The 19,797-nt window shown below is 38.0% G+C and overlaps 1 protein-coding gene across 2 annotated transcripts in view; it reads right to left on the bottom strand.

Moving 5' to 3' along the window:
- The window catches only part of CDKAL1 (CDKAL1 threonylcarbamoyladenosine tRNA methylthiotransferase), a gene marked incomplete at its 3' end in the record, with an annotated part of 393,323 nt that overhangs the window by 310,253 nt on the left and 63,273 nt on the right, over window positions 1-19,797 (bottom strand). The gene's annotated exons all lie outside the window — the stretch shown is intronic.

Genomic DNA, 19,797 nt, shown 5'->3' on the forward strand with positions numbered 1-19,797 from the left:
GTCAGGTACTACTCAGCTCTTGTAGACCACTTGCAAACATCTGTTTTAACAGTTGGCAAATGCATTGTTTTTCAGCTCAAAACCCCTCCACTCCAGAAGGCTGAAATTTCCAGAGTATCTAATTAGTTCTGGAAAACTCCAGCATGAAATCATAACTCTCCAGAAACTATAGCTCTCTTCCAAGAATAAGACTGAAGACCCAGTACAATGACATACAGTGTTTTGCCACAGACTTATTAAAACTTAGGAAGACTTTAACAGCCAAATTTCAAGATGGACAACAATAGATTTTCACCACAGATGTACTTTCTGACAATTCAATGAAAAAAGGCTCAGATTTAGACAACTTCGAAAAACTGCAGGTGCATTAGCTCAGCAGAAGGCACCCATTTTAATTGCATACTTCAGAGATACTGACTACACCAAGCACATCCAGAAAGGACTAAAGGACTATTCTTTCGAACACAACACCATGATGCAGCAGACTGCATCCCAGCTATCTAGAAAGCCTCCATCTCCTCTGCTATCAGTGAATCAAGACTGTTCAAGCAATAGATGAATTGCAAAATATAAATGCAGAGTAGAGGTGAACCAGAGAAGAGTGTTGGGGAAATGCAGCCTGAGAAAGATGTTACAAGGATAAACATGGCGAGGTATCATGTAACAAGCTGCTGTTGGCTTGTTTTCTAACCTATAAACCAACTCGCACAAATAGTATGTTTTGACCACAGTTTTAGGGTGTAAAGTCAAACATCCAAAATGTAAGAACGCCAGAAGTGAGGTTGCCCCTACACATCGACACTTCCTCCTCACAGTCTGCTCACAGCGCAATTCTAACTCATTTACTTATACAAGCTCATCCTTTCCCAGGCTTCAGTCTCATCCAGTGTTGGATAGGATGGGTTTTCCTGGTTTGTGTGATGAGGGCAACTGTACTTTCCATGACCTTTCTAACAGTCATGGCAAAAGCTGGACATTACATGATCTAGTGGCCTGCAGAAAGAAAACATGGTCTCCTTACGAAGATAGCTGATAGTCTTTGAAAACCTACCCCTCCTTCAACATTACTGCAAACATAACAACAAAAAAAAAGCAACACACCAAACCAAACCACCAAATACAACACACACAACCACAAACCAACCCAGCAAACCACTTCCGAAGGACGGTTCTGCTCCAGAGTTCATTCATACTTCTAAAATGTACCTGTATTTCTTTCAAAACACCCTGCCTTGGGTGGTGCCTCTCTGACTTGAAGAAGCAGCTGCCACCAACAGGTAGTGGGCATGGAAGGTCACAGCTACAGCTAAAGGTCTGGAAATATCAAACCTTTGGAAGTCACATATCAGATGACCAAATTTGGGGATACATTTCATCCTATTTCCAACTGCTAAGTCTCCATACACTGAGAAAAAAGTAATACCATGAAGCTCTGACCACAAAGAATACTGTGCAAATAAGCCATTTGTGTAAAGCACTTGGTTTACAGGGATGGGAAGCACAGAAAAGACATAAGGAAACTAAATATCCTGACCTCCAACAGCAGTTTTCATATTTTAAGAAGTACTAGTTACCAGTAAATAGCACCTCAGAATGAGCAATGGGAATTGTAACACAGCACTAAATAAGGCAGCAACCTTCTGCAAACACCAGCATGTAACCTTATCAATTAAGAATTGTCATAAGGTCAGAAGAGAGGAGGCTAACAAAGGCAGAACTCAGGTTATGAAGGCTACAAAGTGACCTTAGTCCTTCTGTTCCCTTCACTGGGTTTTAGGGAAGACTAAAGAATTGCTTAAAAGGATTGAAAACTTTAAGAAAACTTAATGCAGATTTTTCTTCTGCTAATTCTGCTGTAGGTGCAGTATCATCCAGCATAGAAGCAGTGACATCTTAAGCCATCAGTGATGTTTTCGATGCGCTAGGGTGTAACATAATTTGACTGAAGCCATCAGTTAACAGACTCCAGGCAAAATGGCAGTGTTGCAGTAAAACACTTCAAGAATAATTACTTTAGTTTGTTGTTGGGTTGGTTTTTTCCTCTCCCCCTCAGTCATTAACATTCCCATTTCAAATTCATTCTCCTGCTTTTTCATATTTTTATATGGAGAAATATATGGCTGGCTTTTATGCTGCCTAAATAGCTCTTCTATGATGTTTCTTTTCTATTTGTTTTGCATGCCTTTTGTTACACTTTTTAATGAAAATGTCTGTCCACATTTGATGATTTTCTTTATAACCTGTTAAAAATTTAGCTAGAGATCATCCACTGATAAAAATTTGTCTACAAACACATTTTCATGGTAACAGTTACAAGAAAAGTCACCTGTTCCCAATCAGAAGCATTTGTTCACACAAATGTTTGAATTAAGAAACTGACCCTCAAATGGCTGCATAGAGGTTTTTAGATTTACCATATTCTGTGTAAAGCAGAAGTCTGTCCTCCTCTAAGCCTACTGCACATGTAAAATTTGTCAAAAAAATGTGTAAATCCTAACAAGAAGCAGCAAATGACATAAGCTTTGAAAGAAAATCTAGTGCATTACTAAATAATTAGTGCCACAGAAGATACTATTGCAATCTCTATTATTTCTTTTGAAATTGCTGTTCAGTGGTCACTTTTTACATAAAATAACTCAGTAAAGAACATTACAGATAACAGAGACCTGGTATTTCCCACATAAATTTGTTCCCTGGGATCTCCAACCATCTATCACCCTGGCACAAGCTAAACATTGATAAACTGGTGTGCTTGCTCACCTTCCACAAACCAGAAATAATTTCTGCTTTTAATCTGACAACACTGTTTACAACCAGCTTTGCCAGTGCTTCGGAATTACTAACAGCCATGGGAATGTAAGAGTTAAGGATCAGACTTGAGTTCGTACCTTGAGGAAATTTTACCTTGATACCAGTGCTAAGTTCCAAACTCTGGAAACAAGTTGTTAAATACATCAGCAATTTACTTCCTGATGCTTAGGGTGTAAGCTTGTATCAAACTTAGCAGGCCTCTCTAGAAACAAGTGAATGGGAATTTTTCAATGTCTTTCTTCAAGTCTTTACTAAGAAACATCTGTAAGCAATCTGGGATTCCTTTTCGTAAGTGAGCAAACAGGACTGAAGCAGCTCAATGGCAAGAAGTTTCATTAGCGGTTTTCAAACATTAATAATGCTAAAGATTAAATCAACACAGAGTAATAAATTCAATTCAGCATTAGAGTATGTTTATAGTGCTTTCCAATGGACTTTGTATACTCTTATCAGTATTCCTTCCCCTCCATATTTTGAATATATTTTCAGTTGATAGTTAAGCAAGGATGCAAATTTCAAGTCTCCAAACGCAGTAATCTCTAACAACAGAAATTATGCATCTGTTTATGGAAAAATATTTTGAGTATTAAACTAACCTATAATTTATGACTCATACATGACTTCATCTGGAAATTGCCATAACAAAGTATTATCCGTAATGACTGACAGCTACCCATGTTTCTTACTGCTGTGACTCTTACCACCCCAATATCTCATTGGCCACCAGGTAAATATCAAGGTAAATATCAAGTAAATATCAAGGCTACCAGATAAATCTGGAAATCATAATGGGAAATTATTTGACTTGTCTCTTCACTAGTGAGTCATTACAGAAGGAGAAAACCCTGTTACAATTGCTAACTCCCATGGAATAAAGCAGATGCAAAGCAGGAGAAGGGGACAGAAACACAACCACTTTGCCTCAGAATTTAATTCCCTAATCCTTCCCAATGATAACACTTCTGATAAACGAAATTCTGCTTTCAAAGAGACATCTAAAAGCATCCTCAGGTGGTATAAAGCTAGCACATAATCAGGAACCTTGAGAGATATATACACATACACATAGGGGTATATGTATTTAATATATGTGTTTGTCTATATATACCTATATATAAAAATTATTGGGGGGTCTGCTCAGAACATAACTAACTCAGATCTAAGAAAAACAGACAAGAGACATTAGGAAGGACTGATCCTCACTTTTATGTTCTAGTTTTATGTTCTAGTTGTACTTACCTTACTGTCGTGGTTTAAGCCCAGGCCGTAAATCAGAACCACACAGTCTACTTCCCCCCCCACCCCCCCAGAGGGATGGGGAGGAGAATCGAAAGAATGCAACTCCCATGGGTTGAGATAAGAACAGTTTAATAACTAAGGTATAACACAAACCACTACTGCTACCACCAATAATAATAATGATAAAGGAAATAACAAGGAAGAGAATACAACCGCTCACCGACTGGTACCTCACCCTCACCCTGCAGTGATTCAGCCCTTCCAGGGACTCTCAGTTCTACATCCTGGGCATGACGTGCTGTGGTACGGAATACCTCTTTGGCTAGTTTGGGTCAGGTGTCCTGTCTCTGCTTCCTCCCGGCTTCTCCTCCTCCCTAGCAGAGCATGAGACTCACAAAGTCCTTGGTCAGGGTAAACATTCTGACCCACAACTGAAAACATCGGCTTTATCAGTATTATTCCCAGGCCAAAAGTCAAAACACAGCACTGCACCAGTAGAAAAAATGACTGCTACTGCTAAACCAGGACACTTACCTAACCTAGACCTGCATGGATGTTAATATCTATGAACAAAATAATTAAACATAATTATATCAACTATCAAAAAAGTACAAACAGATATGTTTGCTTTAAGTTAATTTTAAAGCAACATTTAAGCAGTTTCAGGACTTTAAATTAAAGCACTTTGTTTAAATGTAGTAGAGAAAGCAATGATCCTAATGCTATTTTTAAGTATTCTCTTCTTTTTCATCTATGATACAATTTACCTACAATCCAGATTTACCCTAAGGCTTCCTAACATCCAGGTAGTCATGGTGTAAAGTCCTGGGAATCATAGTAAACAAAATACAAGAAATGATGTTAGGGTATTTAATAATGCATAGCATCTAAATAGGCTGTCTTTGGACATCATGTGTTCTCAGCTCTCCTTTCAATCATAAAGACAGGCTATATAAGATGACAGAGAGCACAGCCTTGTAGAGCAGCTCAGTAAGAGGTCCAGAGGTCAGCACAGCTGTTCATCTGTGGGCATGGAGAATTGTTTAAACTGAAGATAGCTTTTTTGTTTCAATAGCTGTCTCAGTTCTTGAACAGTTACTGTGATGTACAAACACAAGATGCTTGTCTTCACTGCTGCTGTAACCCAAGCTCACCGACCCTAGTTAATAATAACCCCAGTTTGCCGTCACCTCCAACTCCAGGGACATCCTGGAAAATGGCCCTGCTGATGTTGTTTTGAACCAGATCTTAGAAAAATAGGATAGATTCTTAAAACCATGCCTAGGCAGGAGAGATTACCTAGTGACCCCAAATCAGCAGGGGACCTCACAGAAGTCCCAGAGGTGCCTTTAATGTTGGTGCTATGACACCAGTTTTCAGCAAACACAATATTTCAAGTAAAAACAGACAACTAAAACTTCACCATTCCAACAAAAATAAAATTCAAATTTACTTCTTCTCTCTGGGTTTGTTAGTGTTACATGGAGAAGATGGAAAACTAAGTTTAACAACACATGCCTCGGAGGCAAACCCAATGGGATGTGATTGAACTCCACTACTCTTTACTCCCAAACAAAAATAACAAGTTTTACTTGTTGACATTTTTGAAAAGAATGAAATAGCAGCAGATTGTTGTTCTGAAATTCATCTCCTGGCAGCAGCAGCAACAGCCTGTCATTGAAGGTAAGCAGGATGACAGGGAAGACAGAATGTAACCTTCCACTGACTCTTCAGAAAGTTACAAGTGACGTACAGAGCTCTGATCTGAGCAGTGTGACTTGCAAAAGATACGCTTTCAGTTAGTACCAACTCAATTGAAAGAAAACTCCTTCATCTCACCTCAATTCCAGGAATTTGGTGCATCAATCACAGTAGGTTTCAAAAACTGAGATATTGCCCAAATATCAACAAGCTTCCTAACTAGGTAACTGCAGTGAATTAGTTTATTTCTACTTGGCGATTTTTTTTTTTCTACCTCAGCAGCAGCCTATGTTATACAAAATGCCTATTTCATTCACAATAATACGTATTTAAAAGAATAAAACATGCAAATTTCAAATGCGGTAAGTTTCAAAACTCAATTAAAATAGTATTAAGACACACCCATTCTTAGTCAAGTATCTTTTTACTGCAGTCTGTTCTTGAGATTTGCAGTAAGAATGTTACAACTGGCACGATTAGTGAGGGAATGGGGCTGCAGATGCATAGAAGAATCAGAAGGGACAGCAGGAGTGACATAAAAAGGCACTTGTTGACAAGCACATGAATTAGCAGGTGATCCAGATTGCAGTACCTCTGTACTGAGCTTCCCAGGATACCATGGTAGAAAAACACATGGCAGTCTCAAATAAGCTACTGTTTACACCCACACGAAAACAAAAACTCGAGCCACTATACAAGAGGATGGCAGGAAGATGAAGAGAAGCCTTAAAAGCCTTAAGATATCCCACATAAGGAGATAGAAGTAGACTGAGAAAACCCTAACACTTGCAGGTATGGCACAGGAAATTAAAAAATATTCCAACCTATTCTGCATACCTATAGAATACAAAAGGCACATTAAAGACAACCTAAGAATGAAGGACGTGTTACTCTAGTCATCCCACTGCAACACACATTGCACCCCGTTGCTGGATAAAACACATGGACATGTCTAACTGCTTGGGAGGTTGCAGCTATGAAACTGTATGAGTTTTTTCAAAATATAATCACTTTCTTCATAAGGTCTTGCTTTAAGTTTTGCTGCACTATTTGCTACAATACTGCACCATTAATTTTAATTGACATTAATTGACATTAATTTTAATTAACCATTAATTTTAACTGACCTCCAGAGAGTGCAGCGTCAATGACAAAGTGGAATTACCCAGGGAATGAGAGGTTCTACAAATATCCTCAACTTGGATTCCAAGTTCCAATTCAGAAGCAGTATTTCCTATCTTTTAAAGGCAAACACTGAGATAAGCATGCTACAACTCTTAACAGATTGGCTTGTAATATCAGCCAGCCATGCCCCTCTTCCATATACTTTCATATATCAATATATATTTTTCTCTATATAAGTTTACAATTCTTACACATGCAGGCTCCAGTTGACTGTTTTAACATCTAAAGGCAGCACACATTCCCACAATGCAAAGTGAAGGAACATAGTTTTTCTAGGCAAAAAACAAACAAGTTGTGCCCGTTCTCAGAGAAATGGAAACTGAATCCCTGTGCAGTTGAATAAGGATGGCTGGGTCAATGGCTCAGTGTATCCTCATTGTTGCAATAGAGAAGTTTCCTCACAAAAAAATAAAGCTAAACAAACAACAACAAAGACAAGACAATTTATTGTGGGTCAGTAACAAAACATCCTATTGTGCAACTTCACATCTCAATGCTGAGAAAAAGGTAACCTCATTATAACATACTAGAAGCTTCCCATTACTGTTTAAGTGAAGGAAAGCATGAAAAGAATTGTCATATTGAAAAGGTTTGACTCTCCCTATTGTGAACATATTAAAATTAGAAACCAAGGAAAAATAGAGAGAAAAGCATTACAAATCAGCACTGGAGAAGTAAACAAAACCCTCACTGCTGTAATGATTCCCTAATTCTATTTCAAACATCTGGATATCCTAAATCCTCAGGACAGTTGGCAAAGGTTAACAAAAGAGCACCAAAGCTGTGTTACTTCAACAGCTTGTCCCTATCAGAGTAGAAAAGGAACACCTATCATCAGCCACAACTAAAGCTACTTGAAGCATGTTTTGAGAAGACAAAATAAAGCTGCACCTTCTACCCTGCCACCTGCCATTTGCCCCTGAAGCCACAGCAGAACACTGCATCTTTGGCGGGGGGTGAAGCTGGTAGCAGCTGTGACATCAGGCCATTTCCAGCAGGCAGCACGGGAAAAAGAAATGGGGCAACTTAATCTGTTTTCCTCTGCTCACATGGAAATATTGCACCAAGCAATGGACTCCAGCTGGAAACCTCATTATGTAAGTAATATAATTCAGGATGTTAGAGGAAGTCAGTTACAGCCCAGCTCCTCAATAAAACCATACTCCCTGACAATTTTCTTAGAATATGACAACGTCATCTTACATGTGGTTTCTGAGCAATAGTCACAAGGAATTCAAGCAAGGCACACTGCATCTCAACCACAGCATCAGTGAAGAATGATGCAAGAGTGCGCAATACCTGCCTTATTCTAATAAATGTCCTTCCTCCAATAATCGTAAAATGTTGCATAGCATTTCACAACAGCTTAACTTAAAAAATTTTGCAACAAACACACTTAACTGGTATCTTGTGTGAAACAGAAATGGAAACCACAAACTGAAGAGCATGCACTGCTTGCTGTAAAAACTATGAACTGTTGACTTAAAAAACATGTTGCTCAAGAGATATTTTAATGCTGTATTTAAATTCATATTATGCCATTAACACTGAAAACCAACATATTTCAAATATCAAGCAAATGCATGGTAGTGGAAAAAAGGAATTAAGTCAGTAAGAATTGAGCTGCCATTATAATTTCTATAGTATTAACAAGAAAAAAAAATGTTAACATCACTGGAGAAAAGCCTGACAAATTTGGGGGTTTCTTTCTCAACATCTGCAATAGGCCAGGAACATTAGCAGTGTCATCTTCTAATCCTCTGGATCCTCAGAGATCTGTGTCTAAGTTATGTTTGGGAGCTGCTACCTTCATGACTGCACAATATTTCCACAGTAAATACTAAAAATTCTTTTCCCATTTGAAAACCATTTAGAAATGATGTTGGCTTTTTCCTCTCAGCCCTTCATCCAAGCTTAATTTCAAGAGAGGTTCATTAATTACCAATCACCATAACAAAACCAAGCCTTCCATACCACCACCTGCAAGGTGAACTGGGCTTGTCTGGAAACACTGCCTGTTTTGTGCATTAGCAATGAGCATTGTATTTGTGTTATGTTGGTAGCCAGAGGAACTAACAAGGGTCAGTTTCGCTTGTGCTGTGAACTGTAAAAGCATTACATTAGAAGCTGATTATTTATCTTGTTATCAGGCATTATCTCTTTAGAAAATTTCAAATTCAAATACATCCTTGGAGTGAGAAACAATTCTGTGGTCAACTGTTTCTTGTTGGCCTGTGCTTCTGCTGATTCTTCACAAAAGTTAGAAGAATTTACAAGGAAATGTTGGTTAATGAGTTAAATTGAAGAGATTTAGATGCCCTTTTTCATGTCCCTCACAAGAGCACCAAGGGTCAAGATTGCAGCTGAAGTATTCAATGCCAAATGTGAACTTCTGTATCGCATTGGCAATATCCCAACTTGCTTTGACTATACGCACCAAAACAACATCTCAGTATACCATCTCAGCCTTTATAAATGCACGTTAGAGACACAAGCTACTACAGAACTCGGTGTAAAAAGCATGAGCTTTGTCGAATACAGACAAAACAGAAAAATCCCCAACATTATTTTCGCCCTTCCTGAGTTAGTGTCTAACATAACCATGTGATAACACCCTTTCAGAAGTATGACAGAGGATGCTTTTTTACACTGAAGCTCACCCAGACAACCAAGCATTCTGTTTTAGTACAAACACACCTTAAGTATTAGCAGATTGTCTTTTGAACCAGAAAAGAATAAAACCCACACTTGTCAGTAAGGACAAGTTTAGATCATATTGACTTCTGCCTTAATCCTGCTACAGCAAGTTTTTGCATGCTTTCCTATGCTCCTTCCCTAGGAAAAATCAGGCCTGCTAGGACAACAGCCAACATGCAGTTAATTAGATAGATATTCAAAGTTATCAACCACCTGCTTCCAGCACTTAAGGCATTAACCTTTTCTGCTCAATTCATCTGCCTTGAAATGGGAAAAAAAAACCCCACCTGTTAACATAGGCAGTCCTATCACATGCGAAACACTGATTCTGTAAAGCTCATATAAACCATCTTAAAACCAGCTAACAAGAACTTCTCTTCATATTAATGAACCATACCATTTTATCACTATCATTCATGACATGCATTTGTTTTATATATACATGTGGGCAAAATATCTCTGTTTATCCCCATCTTACAGAAAATTCTCAATCTCTACTTTTTACTAGGGCTTGCGTAAATCAAAGTTTTAAAACAGCAGTGATCACCTAGTGTGGAAAGTTTCATTTTCATCTTAGCCCAACACCTGTCCCATTTGAAAAATAAAAGGTATCCTTGCTGGAACCAAAAATCATTTTTAAAATGGAAACAGAATCAATTTGCTGTTTTTTTTTCACAGCAGCTTGTTGAAATATTCTGATCTACTGACATGCTCAGAAAAGCAAGGAAAAAAGTCACAAACATGCCAAAGCCTTTTTCACCTAGTACTGCATTCTGTGTATGCAGGCAAAGCAAAGCAAACAGAAAACACTGATTAGTAAGGAAAAACTAGAGATTAACCTGCTAATCTGAAGAGTGACTTTAATCGAGGGAGGAACTTGAACCAATGCATTAGAAATTTAGCACTAGTGTATTCAGAATGAGGCCAGCTTTGGTCAAGAGAAATCATTTTCCTCATCCGTCTGAAACAGTTGACACACATTCAAATAGTTTTTAACATGCTTTTCATGCAAATGCCTACAATGCAAGACCAAGCCAAGCTTCTCCCATGCCTCAAAAAGCCTCTTCTTTAAAGCCCTTGATTAGGTAACAAAATAAACCTGAAACTTTCTAGCCCAAAACAGTGCCTCCATCTTCCCAAACATTTTTATTGTATCTGACCCTGGCCTGGGCAAAGAAAGGGCAGCCAGTACTATGAGCCCAAAAGGAACTACACATTCCCAAAGCAAGCCTGTGGCAGAATAGCATGAGAAACACTGAAAAATGCTGATATTTGTTTCTGCTAGTTTTATTATATCAGCTTGTTGGAGAGGTTTCCTAAAACTATGCAATTTTAGCAACTCTGAGAGGACAGGAAATAAGTATTTTGTCTTTCAACTGAAGACAGTATCAGCCATGCAGTCTAAAGAGAGTTGGATCCTTTTTTAGTGTTGCTCATTATCTTAAATCAGGTTTCAGATGCTTATATATGCATGCAAGTTCTTGCTCTAAAATGCTGAAAAAGAACAAGTATAGCTGTCAGAGGATGCGGAGAAAGGTGAAAGTGTAACTTTATAAACTACCAGGGGAGCTGTACTTCCCAAATCAAAAGCTTCCCTTCTTTACTGTATCACCAAAATGTATTACATTTGCCCTTTTTTTTTTCCCTCAAAGAAAAGTATCTTCTATGTTTAGCAATCAACTGAACCGATTTTCAACGTCTGTAAACACCAGGAGCCTAGGTAGCTGGGGACCTGTAACTACAACCCAATCAAAAAGTTTGAATACAGATATATGAGGTTTAAAACATAGTTGACCTCTCATGTGCAGGTAATATTTTCTTCTTTAAAATGGCAATCAAATATATATCAGTCCCTAATGATCTGGCTCAAGGCTTAAAGAGTACCTGGAAATTTATGAGTCTCCTAAAGCATCCAAAGCTTAATACGTGCTGTAGACCTGAAGTCACTGCACTATCTAACCTCTCAAAGCATCAGTATCAGGAGTACTTCAAACAGTCCCAAATGTCTTGATATAAAAGTCAAAAAGATTTCCAGGATTGTGTTTAAAAGTTGATTTTAACAGGCTCTGTTCTTGTACTAGATTATGGTTTGGTTATTTTTACCTTGCTAAATATAAAGCTAAAGTGCACACAAGTTTATAACTCAGACTTTTGCAAATCTCTGCAAAATGCAGCCATGTAACACTTGAAATAACAAGCAGTCCATAATCCTTTTATCTTCTAAACACTATACAATGGAAAACACTCAGTTCTATATGCTCTGCTTTTTCTCCGCATTTTATAACATCATGTCAAATAGCTTTTAACATTCTCTCTTACAGCAGAGACGGCTGCAAGAAAAGGAATGCACTCAAATGCAGCAAAAAATCCTTCCACTAACAAATATCATTTAAATCATAGAATCCTTCACCAACTGCTATGTCTTCCATCAACCTCAGACAGTAAGATAATGGATGTCAATATTCAGTATGCTTAAAAATACAAAAAACAAAACAAAACAAAACAAATTTACCAGATAACAAGTTTTTAAATGAAGACTTCCAGTTCTTTAAAATTTTTGTTTTAAGCATATAAAATCCTTCTGCAGCATCTGAAACCCAGCGAGCACACTATGCTCCATGGTAGAGCTTAACCAGCTGAGTAACAGTGAAACTGGTGTTGCTCAAGCTGAGAAATGTTAACATGCAAGATGAATGTAGAAATGAAATTAACTGAAGTGGTTTGTAATAAGGATGAACATAGCTATGCAAAGAAAAGGAATCTCAAATGCTGAAGTAGAAACCCCTTCTAGAAATTTTTCCCAGAAAAAGGCTGAACCTCAAAAATATCATCTGAACACAACAGAAGTATTCAGTGTTTTCAACTAGTTCATTTGTACACTTTGTATTAAAGAACCTAATTCTGGTTAATAATGTGTGATTGCTGAGATCTTAGCAGATGTCCCATAACTAAAAATGTAAGCATTGTGCATAAATCTATCCAAATCAAGGCTTTGATGAAGCAAGTGCAGCAGTTCCATAAGTTTCTCCACTTGTTCCCAGAAGACAACTGTGATTTAAAATCCTATTTAATAGATTTATAGCCTCTATTCTAAACTAACTCCCTCCTATTATATGGGGAAGATGTTTCTCTTGCACAGTGAATCTAGCATATATCTCAAATACAAGCATTTCCGCAATCTGTGACCATGCGAGCCTTTCATCATGCCAAAATGGTAATGTTTTCATCAGTGTTATCTGGACTAATTGAGAGGGTCTGAGCAAGAAGAAATACTACTTGCGGCTTCTCTTAAAAAAAAAAGCTGAAGTGGAAAGTTTCCTCCCACCTAACAAAGCTTGTTCTACAGGCACGTTTACTTCAGAAAATTCAGCTCTTCCTGAATTTCTTCAATAAAATGAGAGTAGAAAATAGCAGTACTTCTAGCTACAGTTCTCAGGGCTGTCCTGTTACCTTAAGTACTCTGACACACACACTGAAAGTCATGGCATGACACTATTTCTGTAAAATTGAATACAAAGCAAGACTATGACACTCATCTTAAACACAGTGGAAGTGATTATATTACACTAACAAGATCTATAAAGTAAAGAGCTTTGAAATACTTATGTTTCCTCTTCCAGAGGTATTTCACGGCTTAAACCTTACTGTAGGAATTGTATAAACAAGTGTAAATCACAATCTAATTTTACACTGGAAAAGTAAAAAAAAAGTAAAAAAACATCAGTAAAAGCAAAAGGCGTAATGCTGCTTTAAAGAAAGTGCTAACACTATTCTAATTCAGTGTGCAATTTTTGGTTTTGCTCAATTTGCAAAATGCATCATATAAACTACATTCACAAGTGTGAACAAAGCAACAAAAAATTTTCTTCCAGGATTATTTTTACTTGCAAAGATGACAAGCAGCAGAAAGTTATTCTTATCTCTTAACAAGCTCTTGTATTTCTTACAGAGTAAGCTTCTCCTGTACTTAACATCAACTCAGTTGTATTCAGTGAACAGAAATTCTGTAGCATCCAAAGGTAGTCATGCCTTTTACTCTTCAACTTGCTCCACTTGGACCCGATAGCCTTAAACAATTCGCATGGTTTAAGATCAAAGTCCTGTCATACTAGGATTCCAACAATATCCCACACATAGTGCTTTATCATGAATTGGTGAAAACTGAAGCCAGGCCAGAGTTAGAAGCCACACAGTGCTACTTCAGTGCTAAAAGCCTCCGCATTTTTGTCACAACTCATAGCTATCAGATAGAAAAGGGCTGAACACACACTGGAGCACATCTTAAAGTGAATGCAGCAACGTACAGGTAAGAAAATATGTGTTAATATTAATTATTAATTATACATAAGATTACTATAGTGGTCAAATTTATTCCATACCATTAGACATGCCATAAACCCCTCAACAGCATAACCACATCTTACTTTCCAAAGTATAAGACCCAGAATCCTACCCATAATACTCAAACCAGAAGGGAACTCCTGAGGAAAAAACAAAGTCCCTTAACACGAAAGTAAGTTAACACTCAGGAAAGGATCAAACAAGGTGGAAGATGGCTGGCTAGAAAAACACAACAGTCTCTAAAGTTTCAGAGACCATTAGGAAAAGTGGGTTAGATATCTGATATTTTAACAGGCAAGAAAGAGTATCAGAGCACATACAAATCAGTGAAGCATGAGACCAAAGAATAAAGTAACTTCATTTTAAAAGAAGTGAGCTCCTCCAGAACATGTCCTTTTGCTTAGCTCTCTTCATCAAACAGCCTTAAAAGATCTACCGTGATTTATTTAAGGTTAGCAACTTATTTATTGAATCCTTGCTCTTGCTGCTGCTAACAGCTAGATTTTAAGAAAGCTACTTTTGAATCAGCTAAATGATAGCAGAGAACTTTACCTGACAACCTGCTACCATTAAAAAAAAGGCAAAAGTAGACTTAAGAGGAGACAATGAAACAAACCATCACAGAACTACCCAACATCCCCAAAAATTCATAAATACAATGACATCTGGAAAGATATTAAGGATAATTTACTTAGTCTTTATTATTTATACTGTTTATAGAACAGCTATATACATATACACTGAACTCATAAGTTGGTCACACTGACAGATTATCAGGCTCAGAGCAAAGATATCATTCCAAAACATTATCAGCAAAAAAATGATGTGATTGACTTTTAGATATAGATTGTAGGCTACCTGCTAGAAAGTATAATTTCAATCTGAATTCTAAGGCAAAATACAGTAAATGCCACAAAATATTATAAGCAAATATTTAAGAAGTTTAAGCCAATTTAATGTTATTCCATACTACCTACAGGCCTTCAAACAGAATAATATCCTAGCTCTGTGCATTGTCAAGGGCAAAGACAGCTCAGATCTCAGGACAGGATGAGGAGTTTTCAAAGCACAGCTGTTCTACAAGGACAAACTCCATCAATGAAACATTCTAAGCATTTTGCTGCCTTTAGTGCAGGATTCTCCAAAGCAATCTTGCTATATTATATCTGACTAGTAACTTGAGAAAGATAATACTTGCCACTACTGAGAGAAATAATGTGAAAGGGAAAACATCCCATTCCATAAAATATCATTAACTAAAACAAAAAAACAACAAACCAGCCATGGCACCAACAGAACCAGTTGTGGCAGCAGACAAAACCTACTTCCACGAAAGGTAAAGGTCCTTGAATCCAACCCATCTCAATGCACTTGATTCCACAAAAGTAATTTGAGATACTGTGTCATCACAGTCATTCTGTTCAACATGACACCTCGAACAATGTTTTTTCAGGGGCACTTGCTGTATAAACAGCATAGCAAAGATGCTAATGGTTGTGGCTTAGGTTGTCAGGGTTTTTTGAACTGTAACTTAAAATTTAAAAAATCCTTCTGCTTAAATGAGCGTACACAGGTCAATTAAGAAGCACAAGATCAAGGACCAATAAATTAACACTCTATCTGGGACTGCAGCCATTCACAGACACTTAAAACCCTAAGAAGGGGTCAGGGTAGAGAGATATTTTGCATGACACACTTTCCCTTCCCACTGCTTTAGCAAGAGTTCCATACCACTAGAAAAAAAAAAAAAAAAAAAAAAAAAAAAAACCTGATCTGAGGGATTCAACATTCCTGAATCTTTCCCAAAGTTGCTAATTCCCAGGAATGCTTAGCAACTACTTTACCAAAATACAATAGGTATATCCATCAGCAACCAAAAAAATATACCTTGACAGAACTAAAGCATTTCTTTTCCTTTCAGGAGAAAAATTCATTGCAGAAATGTATTTCTAAAAGCCATCACAACATATACACCAATAGCCACATCTTTACAAGGACAACTAGCTCGCTCACAATAAACACTGAGTTAACCCAAATGAATAATTTTCTTTATAGAGTTTAATATCAATTTTAAAGAAAAAGAGCTTTTAACTAATGTAATGTGTAAGCCTCATGAAGTTCAACAAACGGATACTGCAAAGTCCTGCCCCTGAGGAGGAACAGCTCCATGTACCAGGACAGGCTGGGGCTGGCCAGCTGGAAAGCAGCTTGGTAGGGAGGGCCCTGTAGATCCTGGTGAGCACCAAGTTGACCATGAGGCAGCAACGAGCCTTTGGGGCAAAGACCACCAACAGCCTCCTGGGCTGCATTAGGAATTACATCACCAGCAGGCAGAGGGAGGTGATCCTTCTCCTCTGCTCTCAGCAAGGTGAGAGCCACATCTGGAGCACTGGGTGCAGTTCTGGTTTCCCCAGGATGGGTGAAACCCAGACAAACTGGAAGGGGCTCAAGGAAGGGCTTGAGAGGCTCAGAGAGCTGGAACTGCTCAGCCTGGAGAGAGAAAGGTCTGCGGAATCGCACCATGTGTATTAAACACCTGATGACAGTGACTGGCATTTCAGTGGTGCCCAGTGACAGTGAAAAGGCAACCATGAAATTGAAATACAACACATGAAGTTTAAACCCAAAACAACCTTTTTTTACTATAACAGTAGCCAAACACTGGAACAGGTTGTCTAGATCGTTTGTGGAGTCTCCTAAGGATACTCAAAACCCGCCTGCACACAGCCCTCAGCCACCTGATCTAGCTGTTCCTGCTCTGAGCAGGGTTCAACAAGACAACCTTTAGAGACCCCCAACAACCTCAGCTATTCTGTGATTCTGTAGTAGTACTATCTATATGTAGTACTACTTATACTACACTGTTACATCATAGAGATAAAGAGACATAATTCATTCATCTCTGTGTATACCGTGTGATAACTGAGTGCTTATCAACTGCACAATACATACACCCACACTGCTCCTGTGCCCTTGCCTCCCTCTCCCCTCTGTACTCCATGTTCTTGCTCCCACTTCCAAGAAGAACATGTTCTTATTTCGTAACAGCTGCAAATTGGAACCATTTAAACAGCAGACCATCTCCTGCTCCTCCTAGCCCAAGGTAGGATCCTGCCAAAACCAGCTACTAGCAAATCTTTCATCACAAGTGTCTTCAGCCACAGGGTTACGTGCACTTGCGAATTTTGAGAGGCTAGGGGATAATGCATGTTCTGTGGAAATTTAGCAAAATATTAAAACAGAACAGCAAGGTTACTGCAGCATAACTACACCAAATGGAGACTGTTTATTTGCAGCGTTGTCTGCCTCACTTCTTCTTAATGTTAGGTTCTTCCTTCTTTTGCTTCTTTTTACTTGTTTAAGGTACTCTTTTTCTGTACCTAGCTATTTACTTTACACAGTCATCTTAATCTTCATAAACTTGCTTGATGGAAGTTACCTACTTCAGTTTATTCAATTTCCTACTTTTTCATGAATTAACCTCCATTTTCTTTCGAAGGATATAATTATTATTTTTTAACTCCACCTATGTGATTATACTGGAAACTCTTCATTACTATTACCTACCCCACCCTTTAATCTTATTTTATAATTAAACAACTATTGTAAAACTGAGAATAAAATCTGCACAGGAAATGCTCCCAATTCCCATCCGTAAGCTATGATCTTTAGGCAACTCTTTGCCCTCCATATCATCACCCCAGCTCAGCACCTTCAACTTCACTGATACTGAAGAGCAGCAGACTGCTTCTAAGAGCTATACAAAAAGGCACAGAGATTATACCGTCAGTCAGCTTGTATCAACTACAGATGCATCTGTACACCCAGTGCAAAGGTTCAGAGAGTTTGGGAGCAATTGTTTTTAAAAGAACGTCAGATAAAAAAAAAGGTTGAACATACAGGACTTGTAAGGTTCTAACACAACCCTTGGTACACGCCACTAGTGAAGGATCAGCTTCTCAGACAGTCATTCTTCAACCATCAGCATGAACACACTGCCACTGGTTTGAATAAGTGCATTTTAAAGTCATATATGCAAGGAAAATTATGTAGCAGAAACTGTTACAGAAGGCAGAGCATAAGCAGAACTGAAATACTTCTCCCAGTTCATAATTGCATATAGTGAAATTCAGAATGCTATATACCACTTCCAGCCCGAATTTTTTTTCTAATTTGAAAGAATTGTAGTGTGCTGAGTATTAATTTTTTTTGACAATCCACTTATTAAATGTTTAATCTGTTACTCAGTCGTAAAGAACAAAGATCTCCATAGCTACCAACAGGCCATTATGATAGGATATAATGGCAGGCAGTTTTCTATTACCCAAACTTCAAGCACTGGGTTTGCTGCTGCAATAAAATAATAGGTATTTAGGACAAATTGTGTTCTGTAGTGATACAAGCTTTCCTCACTGTTTTAAACCCCAAATACAGTTGTAGTTGTTCTTTTCTGAGATGGATGATGTTTAATCTTTCAGTTCCAAGTACTATGAAAGAGCACTACATACATATGGATCTCTACCCTAGAAACAACAATGAAAGTTGGCCTTCTCCACATGAGGAACTGCCAGGATCTGAGAGCAGAGAAAACCGATGTCTGCTTCAGGAAAGTAGTGAGTCTCAGCAATGAGAAAAAAGTGGAGAACAACCAGAATATCTGTGTCAGAATAGAAAGAGTATAGGGAGAAGTAAAGAACAAGAACAGTAAACTCAAGCAAATCACGTCAGGCTCATTAATAGAGCAACAACACAAACATGAAGTTCCAAGAAATATTTTTGGTCATTTGCTTTTAGTTAGACCCTCTTTCTTAACCAACTCTATTCTACTGGTTTAAAGGACACACACCATACCACATCAATTCTGGCACAGAATTAGTAAAATAGAAAGATGGCCACAACTGAACTGGAAAAGATCTTGTTATCCATTCTGTTGGCCAACACAGTGGAAGTATTCTGGGAATAGCTTTTTTTCTTGGCAACTGTAAAAAAAATGCCAAAAAGCCAGTCTCATCACTAAGTGCAACACCAGCAGTCAGGAAGTGAAGCCCTCTAAGGGGTGGAGGTACCTTCTGCTGTACCACCTCCCAAAGACAAACAGTTTCTGTTCCAGGTTACAGCCCCTGGATGCTGTTTGTGACTCTGGCACTGCAAGCAGATTGCTAATATCCAGCTTCTGTCTACCTTCTGAGCATTCTTATTAAGAACTATGGGGGCTTTTTTCTAATCAAAATGGATCTCCACCAACAGTGCATCCCCAGTGCACCACACTGAACAAATGACTGCATAAAGAGCCACACTTGTTTACTAAAGGTAAAATCTACAAGAAATGCACCACTGTATTTATTTATACTGGGCAATGATAGCTGCAATTGTACAGATTTTCTAGCTAACTCTCATCACAACTGTATTCCTGCTGAAGTCAAGAGGCAGAAGTCACTACCATGTCATACTTTCCAACATCATCAAAATGTTACAGAGAAATCATAACATATTATTTGCAAGACTTCTAGTATAGGCTAATCAGTTCACCTTCTAGGAAAATGCACACTGAAACAGTTTTAAGTAGGTACCTGGTACCCTTTTAATTGGAAGGGCCTGATTATGTAAAAATTAAGTAGAGGTGGGAAAAAACAGCCTAACCATTCACATTTTGGGGGAAAAACAAAAAAACAAAACAAACAAAAAAAAAAGACCCACACTTCAGAAAAGTATTGCAACACTGTCTTGAGAAGTGATAGAGAAGCCCCTATCTAAATAAGGCCTCCTAAATAAGCGTATTGATAATCATTTGCAAATTGCAAAAACCTACACTGCACCTTACAA

Source organism: Psittacula echo, assembly GCF_963264785.1.
Source record: "Psittacula echo genome assembly, chromosome: 2".
NCBI lineage: Eukaryota > Metazoa > Chordata > Aves > Psittaciformes > Psittacidae > Psittacula > Psittacula echo.